Source organism: Castor canadensis, chromosome 15, assembly GCF_047511655.1.
Source record: "Castor canadensis chromosome 15, mCasCan1.hap1v2, whole genome shotgun sequence".
Classification (NCBI taxonomy): domain Eukaryota; kingdom Metazoa; phylum Chordata; class Mammalia; order Rodentia; family Castoridae; genus Castor; species Castor canadensis.
The window spans coordinates 11,333,402-11,353,149 of record NC_133400.1 but is presented as its reverse complement, the minus strand read 5'-3'; positions in this window follow the sequence as shown (position 1 = coordinate 11,353,149).

Genomic DNA, 19,748 nt, shown 5'->3' with positions numbered 1-19,748 from the left:
TCTGGTCCCATACCTTCCATTAAAGAAAACCCCTCTAGAATCCCTCACTTCATCCTTATGTAAAAGTAAAATTTTCCTCTTTTTTCTTCCAGCAAGAAGAACTCAAAGCTTCTTGCTTGCTAGGTAGGTGCTCTACCACTTGAGCCACACCTCTAACCCCTTTTTGCTTCTAGTTATGCTTTAGACAGGGTCTTGCATTTTTGCCCAGGGCTACCCTTCTACCACAACCCTTCTATCTATAGCCTCCTGTGTAGCTAGGGTTACAGTTACACACTACCACACCTGGCTTGTTTGTTAAGATGAGGTCTTGTTAACCTTTTGCTATCTTCCTGATCTCCACCTCCCAAGTAGCAGGATTATAGGTATGTGCCACCATGTCTGGATAAAGTATCAGTAATATTTTTATGACGAAGAAAAAAGTACAAATTTATGTTTACAAATTAAAAAAATAGAAATGCTTAAAATAAATTTGATACCCACCCCATAGCCTTTTCTTCCTTTTACAATTAGTGCATAGTAATTGTTCAAAATAATGGGTTTCCTTGTGGTATTTCCATGCATGTTTATCATGTACCTTGATTATATTCATATCCCATTACCCTCTCTTATCCTTTTTCCCCTCCAGCCGGTCCTCTTCATCTTCCCTAATAGTCCCCCTTTGACTTTCATGTCTTAAAAAAACTGGATTCCACATAAGAGAGATGATACTTGATACTTGTCTTTCTGAGTTTGGCTTATTTCATTTAACAGGATGACCTCCAGTTCCATCCTTCCATCCATTTCCCTGAAAATGATATTTCATTCTTTTTTTATTACTGAATAGAACTCCATTGTTTATATGCCATATTCTTTTCATCCATTCATCTGTAGATGGGCGCCTAGACTGGTTCCGTAACTTGGTTAAGGTGAATAGCACTGCAATAAACATGGTTATGCAAATATTTCTTGTCTGCTGACTTTGATTCTTAGCTTACGTAATAGAAGTGATGTAGATGGATCATATGGCAATTCTATGTTTAGATCCTCCAGTATTTTTAGAGCCTGCTCTATTTTTGAAGAACCTCCATATAGATTTCCATAGTGACTGTAGTAATTTACATTTCATTTATGGTGCATAGCGTTCCTTTTCCCCTGCATCCTTGCCAGCATCTGCTGTTTGTTTCCTTGATGATAGTCACCCTGACTGGGGTGAGACAGGATCTAAAAATGTTTTTGATTTGCATTTCCCTGATGGCTGAGGATGCTGAACACTTTTTCATATGTTTATATTGGCTATTTGATTTGTTTTTCTTCTTGTGAGAACTGTCTGTTTGGCTCATTTGCCCATTAATTGATTTGATGATTTGTTCTTTTAGATTTAAATTTTAAAGTTCTTTATATGTTTCAGATATTATTAATCTCCCGTTGGATGAACAGCTAGCAAAGATAGAATTCCCATTCTGTAGACTATCTCTTCATTCTGGCAGTTGTTTCCTTTGATGGGCACAAGCTTTTTAATTTGATGCAATCCTGTTTGTCAATTCTTGCTCATATACCCTAAGCTGTTGAAGTCCTATTCAGAAAGTTCTCGCCTATGTTTATATCTTGATGTGTTTTCCCTGTAGTATTTTCAAAGTTTCAGGTATTACATTAATGTCTTTGATCATTTTGAATTAATCTTTGTACAGGGTGAGAGATAGGGGTCTAGTTTTGGTCTTGTATATGTGAATATCCAGTTTTCTCAATACCATTAAAGAGGTTGTCTTTTCTTCAACATGTGCTTTGGATCCCTTTGTTGGGACTCATATGGTTAGCTGTGTGTATTTATTTCTGGGTCCTCTATTCTATTTCATTGGTCTACTTGTCTATTTTTGTGCCAGAACTGTGCTGTTTTTTATTATGATGGGTCTTCAGTATAATTTGAAATCAGTTATTGTCCTACCTCTAACATTTCTCTTTTTGTTCAGGATTGCTTTGGCTATTTAGGATCTTTCTGTGCTTCAACATGAATTTTAGAATGTATTGTTTTATGTTTGTGAAGATGGACATGGATTTGTATGGGGACTGCATTAAGTCTGTAGACTGCTTTTGGTAATATGGCCATTTTCATATTATTAATTCTGTAGATCCATGAACATGGGAGGTCTTTCCACTTCTGGTGTGTTCTTCAATTTCTTCAGTGTTTTGAATTTTCATTGCAGAGGTCTTTTACCTCTTAAGTTTCCTCCTAGGTAGTTTTTTAGGCTATGGTGAATGGGATTGCTTTCCTGACTTTTTTCTCAGCATGTTTGTTAGTGGTACATAGAGAGGTTACTGATTTTCTTATGTTGATTTTGTATGCTGTTACTTTGCTGAAAGTGTTTATCAGATCTAAGATTTTTCTGGTGGAATCTGTAGGGTCTTTTAAGTATAGGATCATATTGTCTTAAAAAAGGGGATATCTGACTTATTCCTTTGCTATATGTACTTATTTTATTTCCTTCTCCTACTTTATTGCTTTGGCTAAGAATTCAAGCACTGCATGCATTGAATAATAGTGGAGAGAGTGGACACCATGTCTTGTTCTTGATTTTAGAAGAAATGCTTTCAGTTTTCTTCCATTCACCATAATGATGACTGTCAGTTTGCCATATATGGCTTTATTACATTGAAACATACTTCTTCTAGACCTTGTTTCTTTAGGACTTTTATCGTGAAGGGATGATAAATTTTGTCAAAGGCTTTTTCTAGATCTATTGATGTGGCCATGTGATTGTTGTGATGCATTCTATGTGTGTGGGGGCAAGTGAGCTACATTGCCAGCCTTGTATTTTTTGAAGATAGGGTTTCACTATGTACCGTAGGCTAGCCTTGAACTCATGATCCTTCTACCTCAGTCTTCTGACTGCTAACATTACATGCATGCACCACCAAACCTGGAGCCTTATATATTTTTTGAACCCAACTTTATGTATATTTAATTTCTTTTTTTCTTAAGTCATAAGACAAAAGATCATACATTTCCTAAACTGAGCCATTGCTGTAGATCTCTTTCACTGCACCCTTTGCCATGGGACAGTCTTTTCTGCAGAGGCAAATTAGTAGGTGATGGAAGCATAGCAGTTTTGTGGTTGACTAAGAGCAAGGGAGCTTGTAGACCCTGACCCTTCCATATGGTTTGGGGACAATGCCTTTCTGCTCTTCTTTTTTTTTTTTCCATTGGGCTAAATGCAATGTTCCAGATACAGGCCCTGCTCATGTTCCTCTGTCCTTCTCTTGGGGAAATCAGTATTAACACACTGGACCAGCTGCTCTGAAGGTCACAAGAAACAAGCTGTCATAGGCTGCCCATCTTCCAAAGCTTCTGTTAGGTAGCGGTTAGCCATAAGTGATGGGTGAGGCAAGATAGACACAGGAGTGAGGAGACAGGGAAATTATTTTAATAGCTATTAAAAAGGCCAGACTCAGACATTAAAACTAGAAAGTAAAAACTAAAAGCCAGATCAGGTAGGGTAGGAACCTCTTCCCATCTCCTTTTAGATGCTAAGTTACAAAGACTGGGAGACTTAAAGGGGTTAGCTGTGACTGCCTTCCTCTTTGAGGTGTTAGCAAGTTGCCAGACACCTTGAATGGCTAGAGGAAAAGATGTGTCTGGCAAAGAGAAGTCCTACAGCACACCTAGTGTCCCTATTGGGTAGGCCTGGATGACACCTCCCTGTTCTAACACCCATGTTAGTCCCCGGATCCATTGTCGTAATAGATTATAGGTTGCTGGAGATGACCAGGTATATCCCCCCAGTTGTGAAAGTATAGGACTGGGGATGAGGACCACCATTTTGAATCTTTCCTACCATTTCTTGCATGGGAAGCAGGAAATGTTTCCCCACTTTTAACTTGTTAAACTAAATTCCTTTTCTAATAGACTTTACCTTTACTTTTACAGCGTGTTTGCATCTTGCCTGAATTCTCTTACTGGATGCAAGAACCACTTCAGACTGTTCACAAACATGACCTCAAGATGGAGGACAGATAAACCTTATCTTTTACTTCAGGTAAGAGAGAAGGAAGCCCTGCCTTGGTTTTCTTCACTGAGATCCCAGCAGAACTTTGACCTCAGATACCCTGTCACTGGACCATTGGCAGCATGCCCACTTAGTCTACAGAGGGTGCTGGGAATGAAACTGGGGAGTGATGAGTGACCAGTATGCCATGATTCCCCATCTCACAGACCCAACTCAATATTAGATATACTTAGTAAAGAAACAGTTTGTAGTAGTCTTATAAAAAATTATCTCCTTTGAATACTCTTTGGAATTAAAGACAACCAAATTTAAGTTTGCCTCTTAGAAGTAGGGTATAATATGAATTGGGGGGAAGAAAGAGAATATTCTTCTGTAAGGAATTTTAGACTTGAAAAGGCTGACCCACTTGGGTTTTAATTTTGTAATGAGCTCAATTATGTTTGGCTCTCCTGCTGTGTGTCTGATCAGAATCATATGAGTATTTCTGTGTTTTTCTAGATACTACCTGCCCTGTACATAACTTTGCTCCATGTGAGGCGATGGCAGGAGCCCTGGGCGCCCCATGTGTTCTTTCTCCCTTTTGCAGAAATGCTTCTCACTTCTCCTAAACATTGCTGGTGTGGTCTCTGCCGTCATTTCCCCAGCACTATCTGTAAACTGATATTTTGTGGGTATCTGTATGGATTCCAAATAAGAATTCAGTTCAGCAGCCCAGCTTATTTAGTTTTTAAGAGAAAAGAAAGCAATTGATCAATTCCTATTCTAGTCCACCCCCCCAACCCCCACCCCCACCCCAAGCTTTCTCTATTCTACCCTCACATGAAGATTTTTCTTACAGCTTTGAAACAGAATCAAATTTCCAGGCTGCACAATTAAATTTCAGTCAAAAATTCCACTTACCAGACTGCTCACAATACTAATAGTGTTGTTAGAAATAAGAACACTTGATTAAAAGGCGACACACTTGTCGATATCTTTAATGTGCATTCCTAATGAGTCTTAGCAGGAGGCTGATTCACATGAAAATGCACAATTAGCTCATCCAAGTTTAATACACTATTATCTACACCCAGGCCCTCTCCTCATTACCATCTGAATGTGCTGTTTTCTTTGGAGTTTTGTGAAGGAAGCAGATCCCTCTACATGGCACACAGCTCCAACTTCTCATTTGTCTGTATTTGCCCTTCAGACAAAAGGCCAAACAACGTGCTCTTTGATGCATTAAATTTCAATCTCTGGCTATTTTTGAAATTGTAATGTAGCACATTTCTTTTTCCAAGGGACTTTAGTCAACATAAAATGTGGACGTAGTTACAGCCAAGGGATTTGTTTGTTATTCTGAGTGGTGGCCGTCATCTTTCCCATGTGGACTCCACAGAAAAAGAGCAGCATTAAAGAGCTGTTGAAACCCAGTGAAATACAAAAGTACTTGAATTTGATGCCTCTCCCTTCTAGAGCTCCTTACTCTCCAGATTCTGGAATCTGTGAGATCTCCTTTCTTGAAATAAAAACAGAGGAAACAAACGTTCTATTAAATTCCTTTCAAGGTTGTCATTGGATTTTCATTAATTTTCAATGTTTCTGCCACCCACACCCCCACACTTTTGTTAGCTATCTTAGTATGCAGTGCTCCTTTTAAACTGAAGCAAATGAAATCAAGAACAGATTAAAAATCTAAATGTTGTTTAATAATTCATTCTGTCTTTTTACCACATTTCAAGTATTATTTATAGTTAGCCTTTCAAAGAGAGACTTAAATAAGTGTGCAAAGAGAAAATACTTTTTTTTATGACAAAAGTGATAGTTTTTACTTTTGAATAATGAGTTGTATAGGACATTACTAAGTATGAAGTCATTTTGGGGCAATCCAATTGGTTGTTATTTTTTCTATTTATATAGTCAAACAGGTGTGACACACTCAAGGTGTACAAAAAGTCAAAACTATTGTTTACCCACAGGAAATATTAAAAAACAAGCTTATTGATGGGCATATGACATATTAGAACCTGAATAATTTGTTTATACTCTACAACTTCCTACCTTAGTCTATCAAGTTTTTTTTTTCCTTCAATTTTTCTAAGTTTCAAGATTTCTCTTTCCTATTTCTTGCAGCATCTGTAAAAATGGTATGATAACACTCTGTGCACCATTCTTGTGAAGATTAGAGATAAAATTACAAAGCATATAGTGGTACACAGGTTCATCAAGGTTGTGAGATGCAAGGGCAGGAAGAAAAGCAGCTATTTCTATGTGCTAGCAACAATAATAATCTCAACTGGGTATTAAGGAGAACCCTATTCATAATATTACTGGAGAGAATGAATATTTAAAAATAAATTTAAAAACCAAAATGTATGACACAGATGGTTAAAAACTTCAGGGCTGGCAATGTAGCTTAGTGGCAGAGCACTTGCCCAGCATGTACGAAGCTCTGGGTTCAATCTCCAGCATCACACACAAAACAGTGACACCCTCCCCAACCTCTTCCCCAAATTAGCCAAGCAAACCAAAGAACATAAAATAAAAACTAAAAAAAATGGTGAAAGAAATTAAAGAAGACCCAAATAAATGGAAATTAGTCCATGTTTATTGTTCAGAAGATTTAGTGTTAAGGTATGAGGTTCCAGTTTCTCCACGTTCTTGTCAATGCTTCTTAATATCTGGCTTTTTGGTGTCACCATTCTAGTGGCTGTGAATTGGTGTGTCATTGGTTCAAATCTGCATTTTCTTAATGATTAATAATATTGAATATGCTTTCATGTGTTTTGTCCATTTCTATCTACCTTCTTTGTAGAAATGTCTACTGAAATCCATTGTGCATTTAACATTTAGGTTTTTATACTTTATTTTAAAAGTTATTTATATTCTGGATTATTCCCCTATTAGATATATGATTTGAAAACATTTTTGCCATTCTTTGGGTCATCTTTTTTTGATTGTGCCCTTTCAAGCACAAAAGTTTTTAATTTTGTGGAAGTTCAACTATCTTCTCTTTTCTGGCTTGTGTTTTTAATGTCATAGCTAAGAAGTTAGTTATGTGTCTAACCTAAAGTAACAAAGATTTCTTATTAGTTTCTTCTAAGCATGTCATACGTTTTGTCTCTTACAGTTAGCTTTGGGACCCATTTGATTTAATTTTTGTCTATGGTGTGAAGTAAGGATACAAATTCCACATTTTACAACAAATGTTGGAAAAAGATGTCTGCAAATAGAGGCTAAGATACTGCCTTTGTTTTGTGTGTGTGTGTGTGTGTGTGTGTGTGTGTGTGTGTGTGTGTGATACTGGGGTTTGAACTCAGAACTTTGAGCTTGCTAGCAGGCACTGTAACACTTGAGCCACACCTTTGGTTCTATTGCTTACCTGTATTTCTTTCTTTATTTTGGTGGTACCGAGGTTTGAACTCTGGGTCTTGTGCCTACTTCTACCACTTGAGCCACACCCCAGCCATTTTGCTTTTAGTTTGTTTTACAGATAGGGTCTTCTACTGTTGCCTGGTTGGCTTGGACCACCGTCGTTCCATCTCTGCCTCCTGTATAGTAGGGATTACAGGTGTGCACCACCATACCTGGGCCTGTCTTTATTTTTGATAAATTGATGTTGCTGTTTATGTTGATGAGTAAGACAGTTTGTTAATACCGAATCCCCAAATTCAATATAAAGGTATAACCAAGTGCAGAAAACCTTAAACCTCCAAAGAGCACCTTACTGATCCCCTGATGAGATAGAAAGAAAATCTAATACGGGGTGTGTCTGAGTGGACTTAGGTGTGAGGCAAGGAGAGTCCTACAGAGGGGTAGGCTACCATGAGGAAAACCAGACACTACTGTGAGAAACAGCTTCGTTCCTGGCTTCTGATTGGGTCTCATGGCATAAATTTTTTTTCTCATTTATGTTGTGGTTAATAAAACTAAGGAGTGGAGAAGTTTAAAATGTCTTGACAATTTGTAAACAAAGAATTTATACAAGTGTAATTTCAAGGATTTAGAAGTAAGTTTGATATCCATCCACCACAATTCATTGCTGTATATGAGTACAACTTTTGGTGTTAGACAAAATCACAGTTATGTATTTAATAATCACATAGTTTGGTTGTCCTGGGGTTCTGATTAGAAAACAGTAGGGACAGACTCTAGAGGGTAAATGCAGGACAAGGAAGATAGACCATCAAGACCTGCACTGAGCAAGGAAAACTTTGAACATTTCATAGGTGTATTGTATAGGTTTCCTTCTAGTGTCGGGGAAAGTTCAGAAATTAACTTGAATTTAGTAAAAGCAGGGAAAAAACATAGTTAATAAGATTGAAGAACAGGTAGAGAAAAGCAGATGAGAGCCCTGTTTGTGTGTCTTAGAATGCTTCATACACAGGAGACTTGCCAGTACGTTAAACGTGGTGTTTATTACACAATACTGAGTGAGAAATTGATGGGCTGAGTGTGCTGGCAGAAAGCTACTGTAATAACTTTCTCTTGAGGGTAGTATGTAGCACTCCTTCGAATGAGAATATATAGTTCAGGTCAAGTAGCATTTAAGGTAGTTCTTCATTTTTAATTTTTATTAGCATATGTGCATTGTACAGGGGGATGCTTTGAGATGATTCCCAGTAGTCTCTTACATGCTACAGTGGTTAGATTGTCCCCACCATCTCCCCGACCCCACAACCCCCTCCCCACTTTAAGCGATTGCGAGAGGTTTCATTTTTCTATTTCTTGTTTGTATGTGAAGCCCATCAATCGTATTCTCTCCCTTTCATCTCCACCATACACCCTGCCCCTCACAAATACCCCCCCATACCTGTTTCACAGTCCTGCCTTTCATTTTTAATTCCAAAGTCAATACTCAAAGGGGTTCTTCAGTGTACCCCAGCTGTGAATATGCTTAACCTCTGTCAGTTCAACCCCATCTGTTTCTCCCTCTTACCCCTTCCTCCCACACACCATTACTCAATAGCTTCCAGCACTTATCCTTATGTCCTCTGCCTGCGCAGATGTAAGCACTCTGATGTCATTGACTCTGTCATTCTCTTTTCTTTTCTTTCTTTTTTATTGTTGTGATGGGAGGGGGTACATTGCGGCATTTACAAAAGTTCTTACAACAGATCAAATATATCATACTTGAATTCATAGGGTAGTTTTTTTTATTAGCACATGTTAGATGTGCAGGGGCTTTCACTGTGACATTTCCACTTACAGTGTACTTTGGTTTGGTTCACCCCCACCACTGTTCTTCCTCATCCCCCTTTTCCTGACTTAAAATGATTTTGACAGATTTCGTCGTTCCATTTTCATACAGGTATACAAAGTGCTTCTACCATAGTCGCCCTCTGCTAAGCTCTTCATCTCCTCCGCCTCCCACGTACCCTCCCTCCAACAGGACGTGATTTATAGTCTTGTCCTTCATTTTTTAAGTGTATATCCACTGATCAAAGGGTTTCACCATGGTGTTTCACCAGTGAATATATTGTACTTTACCTGTCTAACCCCCTCTATTACTCTTCCTTACCCTTTGCCTCCTATCCCCATCATTCAATGCTTTCAGTGCTTTCTTTCCACACAGATGCAATGTATTTCACATCATTCTTTTTTCTTCTTCCCAAAGTCCCTTCACACAGTCCCACTAATGTAAACATGTTCTTTGTATATATAATATACATGTATGTATATATGATCAGGTTTGTATTTGTGTATATATTTATCTTTTGTATCTATCTTCCACGTATGAGAGAAAACATGCAACCTTTGCTTTCTGAACCTGGCTTACCATGATGATCTCCAGTTCTATCCGTTTATCTGCAAACAATATAATTTCATTGTTCTTCATGGCTGAATAATATTCCACCATGTGTGTGCATGCATCACATTTTCTTAATTCCTTTATCAGTTGTAGGGAATCTGGGAATTTTCCACAGTTTGGCTGCTGTGAGCAGTGCTGCGATGACCATGGGCGTGCAGGTGTCTCCATTGTATCCTGACGTACATTCCTTCGCATATCTGTTCATTGGTTTAGCAACAGCATCACAGACCTGTTGACTGGTCCCTTAAAAACAGATTTCAGTGAAATAGAACCATAGTTAGATAGATCTGAATATCTAAACATGGGGTGTGGTTACTTTTCTTATACCCTAGAGGGTACAGGTTAAGATAGACAACTGCATTTGCTGATTAAAATATGGACTTTTTTTTTAATGCTGGGGATTGAACTAAAATATGGATGTATAAGTGGAAATTACATTATAGAATATGGACTAAGAGAGTTAGCCAGGTGTGATGGATGCACACCTGTAATCACAGCTACTCAGGAGGTGTATGTAGAAGGATCACAGTCAAGGTCAGCTAGGCAAAAAGTTAGTGAGACTATATCCCAAAAAAAAGCTGAGTGTGGTGTACACATCTGTAATCCCAGTTACTTGGGAAGTGGAGTTAGGAGGATCATGGTCTGTTGCTGGTCTGGTCTGGGTTCTACATGGGCTGGACTCTATCTGAAAAAACAAAATAAACAAAACCAAACAAAGGCTGGAGTGTGGCTCAAGTGTGGGGCACTGAGTTCAATCTCCAGTAATGTGGGTAGGAGGGGAGAGGAGAGGGGGGAGACAGGGAGGCAAGAAGGGAAGGAGAAAGAGAGAGGGAGGGAGGGAGAGAGAGATTGATTGGGATTGAGATTTAAAACAATTTGTTAAGGAAAACTTTACCAACAGGTTTAGAAGAAGTTGAATAATTTTCTCAGTGGGAAAGTTCTACCCTTTAGAGACACATAGGAAGAATAGCAACGGCTTTTCTGTACTTTTTGAGGGAGATATCTCAGAAGATGATCTCTCAAAGCCTGTCAGAGCCCAGTAATTTTATAAATCTAATCGGGGTCTTACATCATGGGATTTTTCTTTTTGTGGTACTGGGGTTTGAACTCAGGGCCTCACACTTGCTAGGCAGACGCTGTACACTTGAGACACTCCATCAACCCTTTTGTGTGATGGGTTTTTCAAGATAGGGTCTTGCAAACTTTTTGCCCGGGCTGGCTTCGAACCTCAATCCTCCTGATCTTTGCCTCCCAATTAGCCAGGATTACAGGCGTGAGCCACTGGCGCCCAGCTAGCATGGGATTTTTTTCTAATTTATTTTGTGGTTAATAGAACCAGCTATCTTATAACTCAAAGAGAAAAGAGGTTGAAAGTATCTTTTGAATTTGTAGACATCAAGAATTCATACCAGTATTTTTTCAAGGATTTAAAAATAATTTTTGCTTTAAAGAGTGTGGTTGAAAGAGTACAAGTTGTTTGTCAAGACATGTAGTCAAACCCCTTAGCACTGACTGAGTGCATGGCAGGGGGTCATTTATTACAAAAATGTTAACAATGACTAGAGGTAATTATTCATTTTTGTATAATGCTGGACAGTTGTACAGGATCCTGAGACATATTTATCTTCAGTAAATCATGGAGAACGGTACTAATTACTCTCACTTATCTGAACAAGTGAAAGACAGAACTGCAAACTTATCAGAATGTCATAATCCATTTGTGCTTCCAGCCGGAAGTGAAAGGCTAATTTTATATTAATGGAGAACTTCTGTGAGGATGCAGAAGAAAGGGACACATTTTCTCTCTTGTCACATCAAGAAAACATCAGATAAAATGAAAATCCACCCCTTCCCTTTGAAAAAAATAACATTATAGTGGATTGAGTTAAAGGTATGTAAATAAGTTCTAAGAGAAAGACAAGTGCGTGAGAGCTGAGCCAAGATGAAAAGTTGCTTCATATCTTGGGCCAATTACCTGGTCTAGGTGAGGGTGGGCAGGGCAGGGAGTCTGCCATGGGAGAGATTTCCGTTTGTTGAGAGATTTTAGTATCTATCACATGAAGATGAACTTAAATTAATCAATTCCCCCAAAGAAGAAATAAGGGAGAAACATAATGACCAGCAATTAAAGATAGTGACGCATGGTGGTACATGGCTGTAATCCCAGCACTTGGGAGGATGAGGCAGCCCGATTTTGAGTTCGAGGTCAGCCAGGACTACATAGTGAGAACCTATTTCAATTAAGGAAAAAAACCCTGAAACATAACATAGGATGAACACCACTATTACTTGATGCTTTGACAAGAGCAATAAAACGAGCAGCTCCCTTAACGTGGCTCAAGAGAAATGAGATAAAATTACTATGTTATGCTTGATAAAAATGTGATAATCACAAAACCTGAAGGCATTTTTTTTCCGCACTAGGGTGTGAACTTAGGGCTTCATACTTGCTAGGCAAGTGCTCTCTCACTTGAGTCACTCTGCCAGCCCTTCATTTTCTGCAGTAACAGAGACTTTTCTTAATTTGCTAAAGTGTCCTACAAAACATCTGTAACAAAAATAATTTATAAGTGATATTAAAGATTTGCCCTCGGGGCAGGGAGAGAGTGGGGTCGGGGGGCAAGGGGCAGAAATGATCCAAACAATGTATTCACATGTGAATAAATGAATTAAAAAAATTTGCCCTCTAAGGTTGAGAATAGCACAGGATTCATGCTGTCACCATTGTACTGGATGGTCTCAGCCACTGCAATGACTTAAGGAAAAGAAATAACGGGCATAAAATTGGAAAGAAATCAAATTATCTTGATTTGTAGATGATGTGATTGAGCACAAAGAAGTCCAAAGGAATCTACAGATAGGGGAATTTTAAAGTAAATTTTGTAGGGTTCCTGGATTAAAATGTCAACCATTGAAAAAATATTTATATCAGCAGCAATCAATTAATATTTGAAAAAATTTCAGGTATCATTGATAAAATAAATACAGACAAAGTACTCAAAGAAAAAATCTACTAAAGTGTACACAGGTTATCCAAAAGATTGTAAAACATTTATGAAGCAGTTACAGAAACCACAACAAATGATGAGATCTACCATGACTTTGAGTTTTTCCTCCCAAAACTTCATAGAAGAGGTATAGGTTTAATCAACTCACCCTCAAAATTTATTGAATTTGACAGATTGCTTAAAAAATTAGCCAGAATTGCAAAGAACGAGGATTAGCCAAGTTGAGGAACAAAGTTGCAATTACTCTTGTCACTGGACAAAGTGGTATTGAGGCTAGCTCTCCAATCGCACTGATGATAAGCTCACCAGGACAAAGTAGTGTCCCCAAACAGACTCACACTCGACAGATTAATGATAAAGTTATGCTTGGCAGTGACAAAAAGTTTTCCAAAACATAGTGTGTGTTAATTGGATACCCGACTGGCAAAAAATGGACCCAAATACCACCCCGTAATCCAAAATTGATCAGATAGATCATGGATCTTCATGTGAAAGCACAAAAGGTGATGTCTTTAGAATAGATTGTGTGAAAACATGCGTTTTTTTATTTTTTCCATAATGATACAATAGCACTAACCAAAGAAGAAATGAGTGATACACTATATTAAAATAAAGAACTTCTGTTTAGCCAATGATACTATTAAAAATAGCAAAAGTCAAGTCAAAGAATGGAGAGAGAGACATTTATAACACATAGTTTAAAAGTCTTCTACATAGAACACAAAGAAGTGTAAATTGGGGCTGGGTATGGTGGTACATATCTGTAATGCCACCTATTTGGGAAGTGGAGGCAGGAGGATCATGGTCTGAGGCTGGCTAAGAAGAAGTGAGACTCTACCTGAAAAAAGATGAGTCAAGTGATAAAGCACTTACCAAGCAAGTACAAATCCCTGAGTTCAAACCAACAAACAAAAAACTAGTAAGGTATCATAAAGTATAAATCAACAAAAAACAGGGAAGAGGTTTGAATAACTGCTTCCAATGAAAATATATCACATTGAGAATTACAAGGAAAGATCTTGGCCTCATCAGCCATCAGGGAAATGCAAATTAAAACCACAATGCAATACCATTGCACACTCACTCTAATTATTAAAATAAAAACATGGCCTAACTACTCAGGAGGCAGAGATCAGGAGGATCAGGGTTTAAGGCCAGCTTGGGCCCATCTCAACCAATAAAAAGTTGGATGTGTTGGTGCACACCTGTCATCACAGCTACATGGGAAGTGTAAACAGGAGGGCTGTGGTCCAGACCAGCCAGGGCATAAATATGGGACCCTATCTCAGAAATAACCAAAGCAAGAAGGGCTAAAGGCGTTCAAGTGCTAGAGTGCCTGCCTAGCAAGTGTAAGACCCTGGGCTCAAACCCCAGTATGGCCAAAATAAATAAACAAACAAATAAATAAGTAAAATTAAATGTTTAAGATGATGTGGATAAATTTAAATTTTATTTCTGATGGAAATGCAAATGGATCCAACTGCTTTGAGAAGGCTTTTAGTCTTTTCTACTAAATTTGAGCATATTCAATTATCTAAAAATTTTACTAGTAGGGACTGAGTCAAAATGCTTGTATATGTATCAAACACACACACACACACACACACACACACGAGCATTATTACCTGAATAGCTTAAACTTAAACTTACCCCCATGCTGTCCTGTAAAATGTACAGAAAGTCGCATTGTGGTGTAGTTAAACCTTGCAATATTCTACCTCAATGGAAAGGGATGATGTACAAATCGATGCAACCAAATGCATAAATGTCACAAACAAAACACTCAGGTTTGTCACCTTGTTATTAGTTTGCCTTGCAATTTTTCCCCTTGCCTGTGCTTTAGAAAGTCTTTGTTCTAAATCTTGGGCTGATAGAGTGCTGCAAGAGGTAGAGCACTTGCACAGCAAGCACAAGGCCCTGAGTTCAAGCCTCAGTACCATCACCAAGAAAAAGCCAGTCCATCAGCACTACCTTCCCAGAGGGGACTGTGTTCTCTGTGCTGTCTCTATATCACTGTGTAAATTGGGGGATTTATATTTTCCTTTGGAAATTCATTTACTAATTGCTACTTTGAAGAGGATCATTTCTGTGTTTCTTAAATGTTATTATGCAAATACTTCAGGAAGTGACATCAAAAACATTTTGTGGGGAGGTATTAGTACTTTGGAAGCAAATATTTATGTTTTTACAGCCTAGCATTTGCACATTCTTTTAAGTGCACTGTGGGAAGAGAATAGATGAGGAAATGGCCCAAGAGTCAGGATGTTGTATAGAGTAATGATTTCTTTAGCTTAAGATCATGCTTGGTGTCATAGCCAGGATAATTAGCCAAGGGAAGGTTTGTAAATAGGCTTTGGGAGGGGATGTGTTTGTCACCCAGAAAAACATGACATTAGTGATGCACCCTCATTAATAGCTTCCTTGGCCATAATATGATCCAGTGGTGCACGCTTCAATTTATTTTTAAGAGAAGTTTCCTCCTGTGCAAGTCTTTCTATATTGATGGGAAAAGAGTCCTGACCTCTGCTTGAGGATAGCTTGCCTCGAAGAGGGATATTATGACCAGTGAACTTTGAACAAAACTTGCTGAGTTTTTTTTTTTAAAACATGTGCTAAGATAGTCTTTAAACCACATTCTCTGCTTCTATGTAAAATGAAACTATTTTTAATCTTTCAGAAAAATACCAGGCAGTTTTTGATATGTTGCTTTTATGCTGCGAAGAAGGCTACTTATGTGGCAATGCTTAGTTAAAAGAACACACAAAACGACTTTCCACCTGCTGCACCTGTTTTCACTGTGCACATCTAACGCTACCAGGACGCAAGACCTCACAGTGTATGATAAAACCATTCTACAATTTTGTAGTTGTGTAAATCCCTACGGTTTTTCTCCAGTGAGGGTTCTAAGTCAAATAGTAGATGGTTAACAGATACATTTCCAATGAATAGAAATTAAATCTCTTCCTCAAGGGAAAAAATACTAGTTGGTGTCTCTGGACCAGAAGAGGATGTCAAATCTAGTTTCTGTAACATTACACTGTTGTCTGCAAGCCTTTTGACTTCAGAGCTGAGGTAAATATTTAAGGACAAAAATGTACATTCTTGTTTTATGCTGTAGGGATACTTAGTTTAGTTTTGTCATTTTTAAATGGACAGATAAAATTATGTGTATTTATTGTGTATAGTACAATGTAAGGAGGCACACATATGTTGTGGAGTGACTAAATCTAGCTAATTAATATACATGCTACCTTATGTAGTTATCATTTTTGTAAGATGAGATGTTTTGTGAGAACTTTTAATGTCTACTTTTAGCATTTTTTAAAAAAATATGATCTGTTGCTATAACTATAGTCATCATGTCTTCAATAGATTTTTTGAATTCCTCCTATCTCACTGAAATTTTGGATATTTTGAACCACATCTCTCCAGTGAACCCCAATCCCTGTGGCTGCCCATCCCAGCCCCTGAGAGCCACCATTCTACTCTACTTCTATGAAGTCAGCTTTTTTAGATTGTACACATGAATGAGATCATGACATAGTCTTTCTGTGTCTACTTTATTTTGCTTAACATAATAACTTCTGGGTTTATCTATGTTGCCACAAAGTGACAAGATTTCCTTTTTTATGGGTGAAGAGTATTCCACCGTGGGTAGACAGTGTTTTCCTTATCCGTTCACGCACTGAGGAACGCTTAGGTTGGTCCCATGTCTTGGCTGTCGGGAGCAGTGCTGGAGTAAGCCTGAGAGTGCGGACGTCTCTTTGGCACACGGAGTTCATCTGCTTTGGACGTATACCCAAGAGCAGGAGGGATAGTTGTTTTCCCATGAAATCATTGCAGAGTGGTCATTGGGTCATTAGTGGTTTTCTGACACCCTGGTAGGGAGGATCAAGGAGGAGGCCCCGGGTGCAGGGCCCTCATAGCAAACAGGACTGCATGCTCAGCACTGCACTGGAAGTCAGTTTTGACTTGGGGTCACATTGTCACGTGATTTCTCAGTATCACTTCCTAAAATAAGGTCACGGGTGGGCAGGCGTCCTGCAATGCTTTATCTCATACCTCAAAAGTAGGGAAGACCCTGAGATGACAAGTGTGCAGCTTGCTCATTACCTGGTGTGGAGACTCTTCTACACATCCAGACATTTCCTGAGGAAGGAGAAACACACGCTCTGTCTAGAAATCTGTCACAGCTGTCAGCAGCCCACAGTTCTGTAACAGTCTTTCTATTCAGCTCTGTTTTAATTGTTGGGTATTATATGGCACAATATAACTCAACCAAATTAGATGATTTGGTAAATACAATTACTTTTGATATAACTGCTGCTGCTACCACCATCACTACCACCATTGCTACTAGTCCTGGGTAACTCTGATTGAAAGGGTGACTTACACTTGTGTATCCACAGGTGTAATTATCACCAGCAACTATGTCAGATTACCTTTATCCTCATACCCTTTCCTTCCCTAGCATATTTTTCTGCAGGGAAATATAGTGCAGACAGATGATTTTCCTATAGGAAGCATATAAAGGAATAGACAGTTAACAGGACTAGCAAGGCAGACACATGTTATTGGGAAATTGAATAATAAAAATAGACATCGGGATAATTGCAACAGATGGGCTTGACATGAAACTGAACGGTGCCGATGCAGACAATGGTGCATTTTTGAAAGTAGTAGCTAGAACTGTATTTATTTATCTGAAACATCCCATTTTTATGTAGACAAACACAGGTGCACCAAAGTTCATTTTTCAATTCTGTACTTACAACAGCTTAATTTGTGTGTGTACTTGAAAATAAACAATGCTATAAAAATAGAATTTGTAAGTTATCACTACACAAGAATTGATAGGCATAAAAGAGTGTGTCCTTTCAAAATGTCATAAATATATATTTTAATGTGCACACACGTATCTTTAAGTGCAAACAAGTTCAACGTCCATGTGTAAGGTGGCCCTGGATTCCTGAGAGCAAGTAGGTAGACTTAGTTATTGCAAAGCTTGCTTGTCTCTGGCCCACTCTTCAAGTTTATGTCTTCTAGAACATATTCTTGGTGTTGGCTTGGGCTTTATATTAGCATTCAAATTCTCTCTCCTTCCTCCCTACCCGTTGTCCGGCTCTGAGCCACTTAGCCTTATCTCTGATGCAGGGTAACTTATTCCCTCTTTTGGAGGATCGCTATGGATGGTTAACTGGCAGCTAAGAGATGAGAAATTTTCTAGTAATGTCTATTGCTTTTAGGTTGAAGTTGGAACTAACTTCCTCAGGGCATTTATTTTTGGTGTTTCCCAGCCCTAGTTGGTTAATTTATACATTACCAGAACAGTTGCAGGACAGGTGTGTAACATGGACTGGTGTAGTCAAGCCCCTCCTCCACATACCATGTGGTAATTGTGCCAGCCAAGTGGAAGTGTGAACGTGACTGGGCTTTGTGATGATCAGATAGCTGATATAACATACTTTTGGGTATGTTTAATGCATACAAATAGGGCACATTTAAACTTCCTGGTTTAATCAATGAGGAAATCCAGGAGGTTATTGAGGAAGGGAAATGAGACTGGGAGTTGTGAGATAGACAGGATGTTAAGCCAGAAAGAGTGATTTCTGGGGATCAGAGGAAAGAGAATTGTGGCAAAGAAAAGGCCAGGGCATCCAGGAGGACTTAAATTCCGTGGCTGAGGTGTGCAGTGTGCAAGAAAGTCCATCTTCTGAGAGAGTGTCGGGGAGGAGTCTCCTGGAGGAACTGGGTTTCAGTAAGAGAAAAGAGGTAAGGGAAACAGTTCACAAATCTTCATGGGGAGGAAGGTGGGGAGCAGTGGCCAGTGGGACATTATGGTTAGGGAGAGATCAGCACAGGACGCACTGCCAACAATGCCTGTCCTCCAAGTGACAGACGAAGTGCCATGCCCATTTAGTGAGGTGCCTGCTAAGCACAGGAAAGACTTGTTTTCTGTGCTGGACTCCGGCTCCTTTGTAGAAAGTTGAGCGGTAAACATGTGTTGGTAGTAGTTCTGTTAGGAAATCAATTTCCTGGCACTCCCTGGAAAATGATCTCAGAAGAGCTGCTATCCCATGCTGAGCTCAACATCTCCTATAAAAAGCAAACATTTATGAAGAATCTCTAAATACTTGCCACACAAGGCTATCTTCAGCCTCTAACATTGCTCCAATTTCCTTAACTGGAAGTGACTTCAAGCCTGAAATAGTTATCCTTGACTGTGGGGCAGATGGCATCATAAGGATTCATTGAGTCACGTGCAGCATAAATACTTCAGACCTCATAGTAGGGGCAGAGTGTCTGCCACGTCTGGATATTTATTACTGCCCTCCCCCAACACAAGGATGTACATTGAAACCTTAACTCCAATGCAGAGAGAGGTATTAGGAAGTGGGGCCTTTCAGAGGTAATTAGGTCATGAGTGTTCAATAAGACCATAGATTTGAACTGGGCATCTCTCCTGGGCCCAACAGACCAAACCAACACAGAATTTAATTGTAGTAACTGAGCTGTGGTTGGTTGTAGGAAACCATGTAACCAATTAATTAACTAATTAATTAATTAATTAGGTCGATTAAGGTTGTAGACAATGAAGTCATTGTCCATACCTTACTTCCATTTTTCTATAAACTTGTTGATTGATAATTGGACTGTATTTGGTCAGGTTTTGTTTTGCCCAAGGAAGCTCTGTTGAATTTGATTGGTTGAGGAAGTTTTCCTTTAGACATGAGAGGAGTGGAGCCCTCATCAATAGGATTAGTGCCCTTGTAAGAAGAGGTCAGAGAGCTGCTAGTTCTCTTTCTACAATGTGAGGACAGATCTAGAAGATGGTTTTCTGCAACCAGGAACAGGGCTCTCTCCAGAAGCAGCCATGCTGGCTGATGTCAGATTTAAGCCTTCAGAATACGGACAAGTGATGAAAAATGAATTCCTATTGATTCTAAGCCACTCAGTCTGTAGCACTTT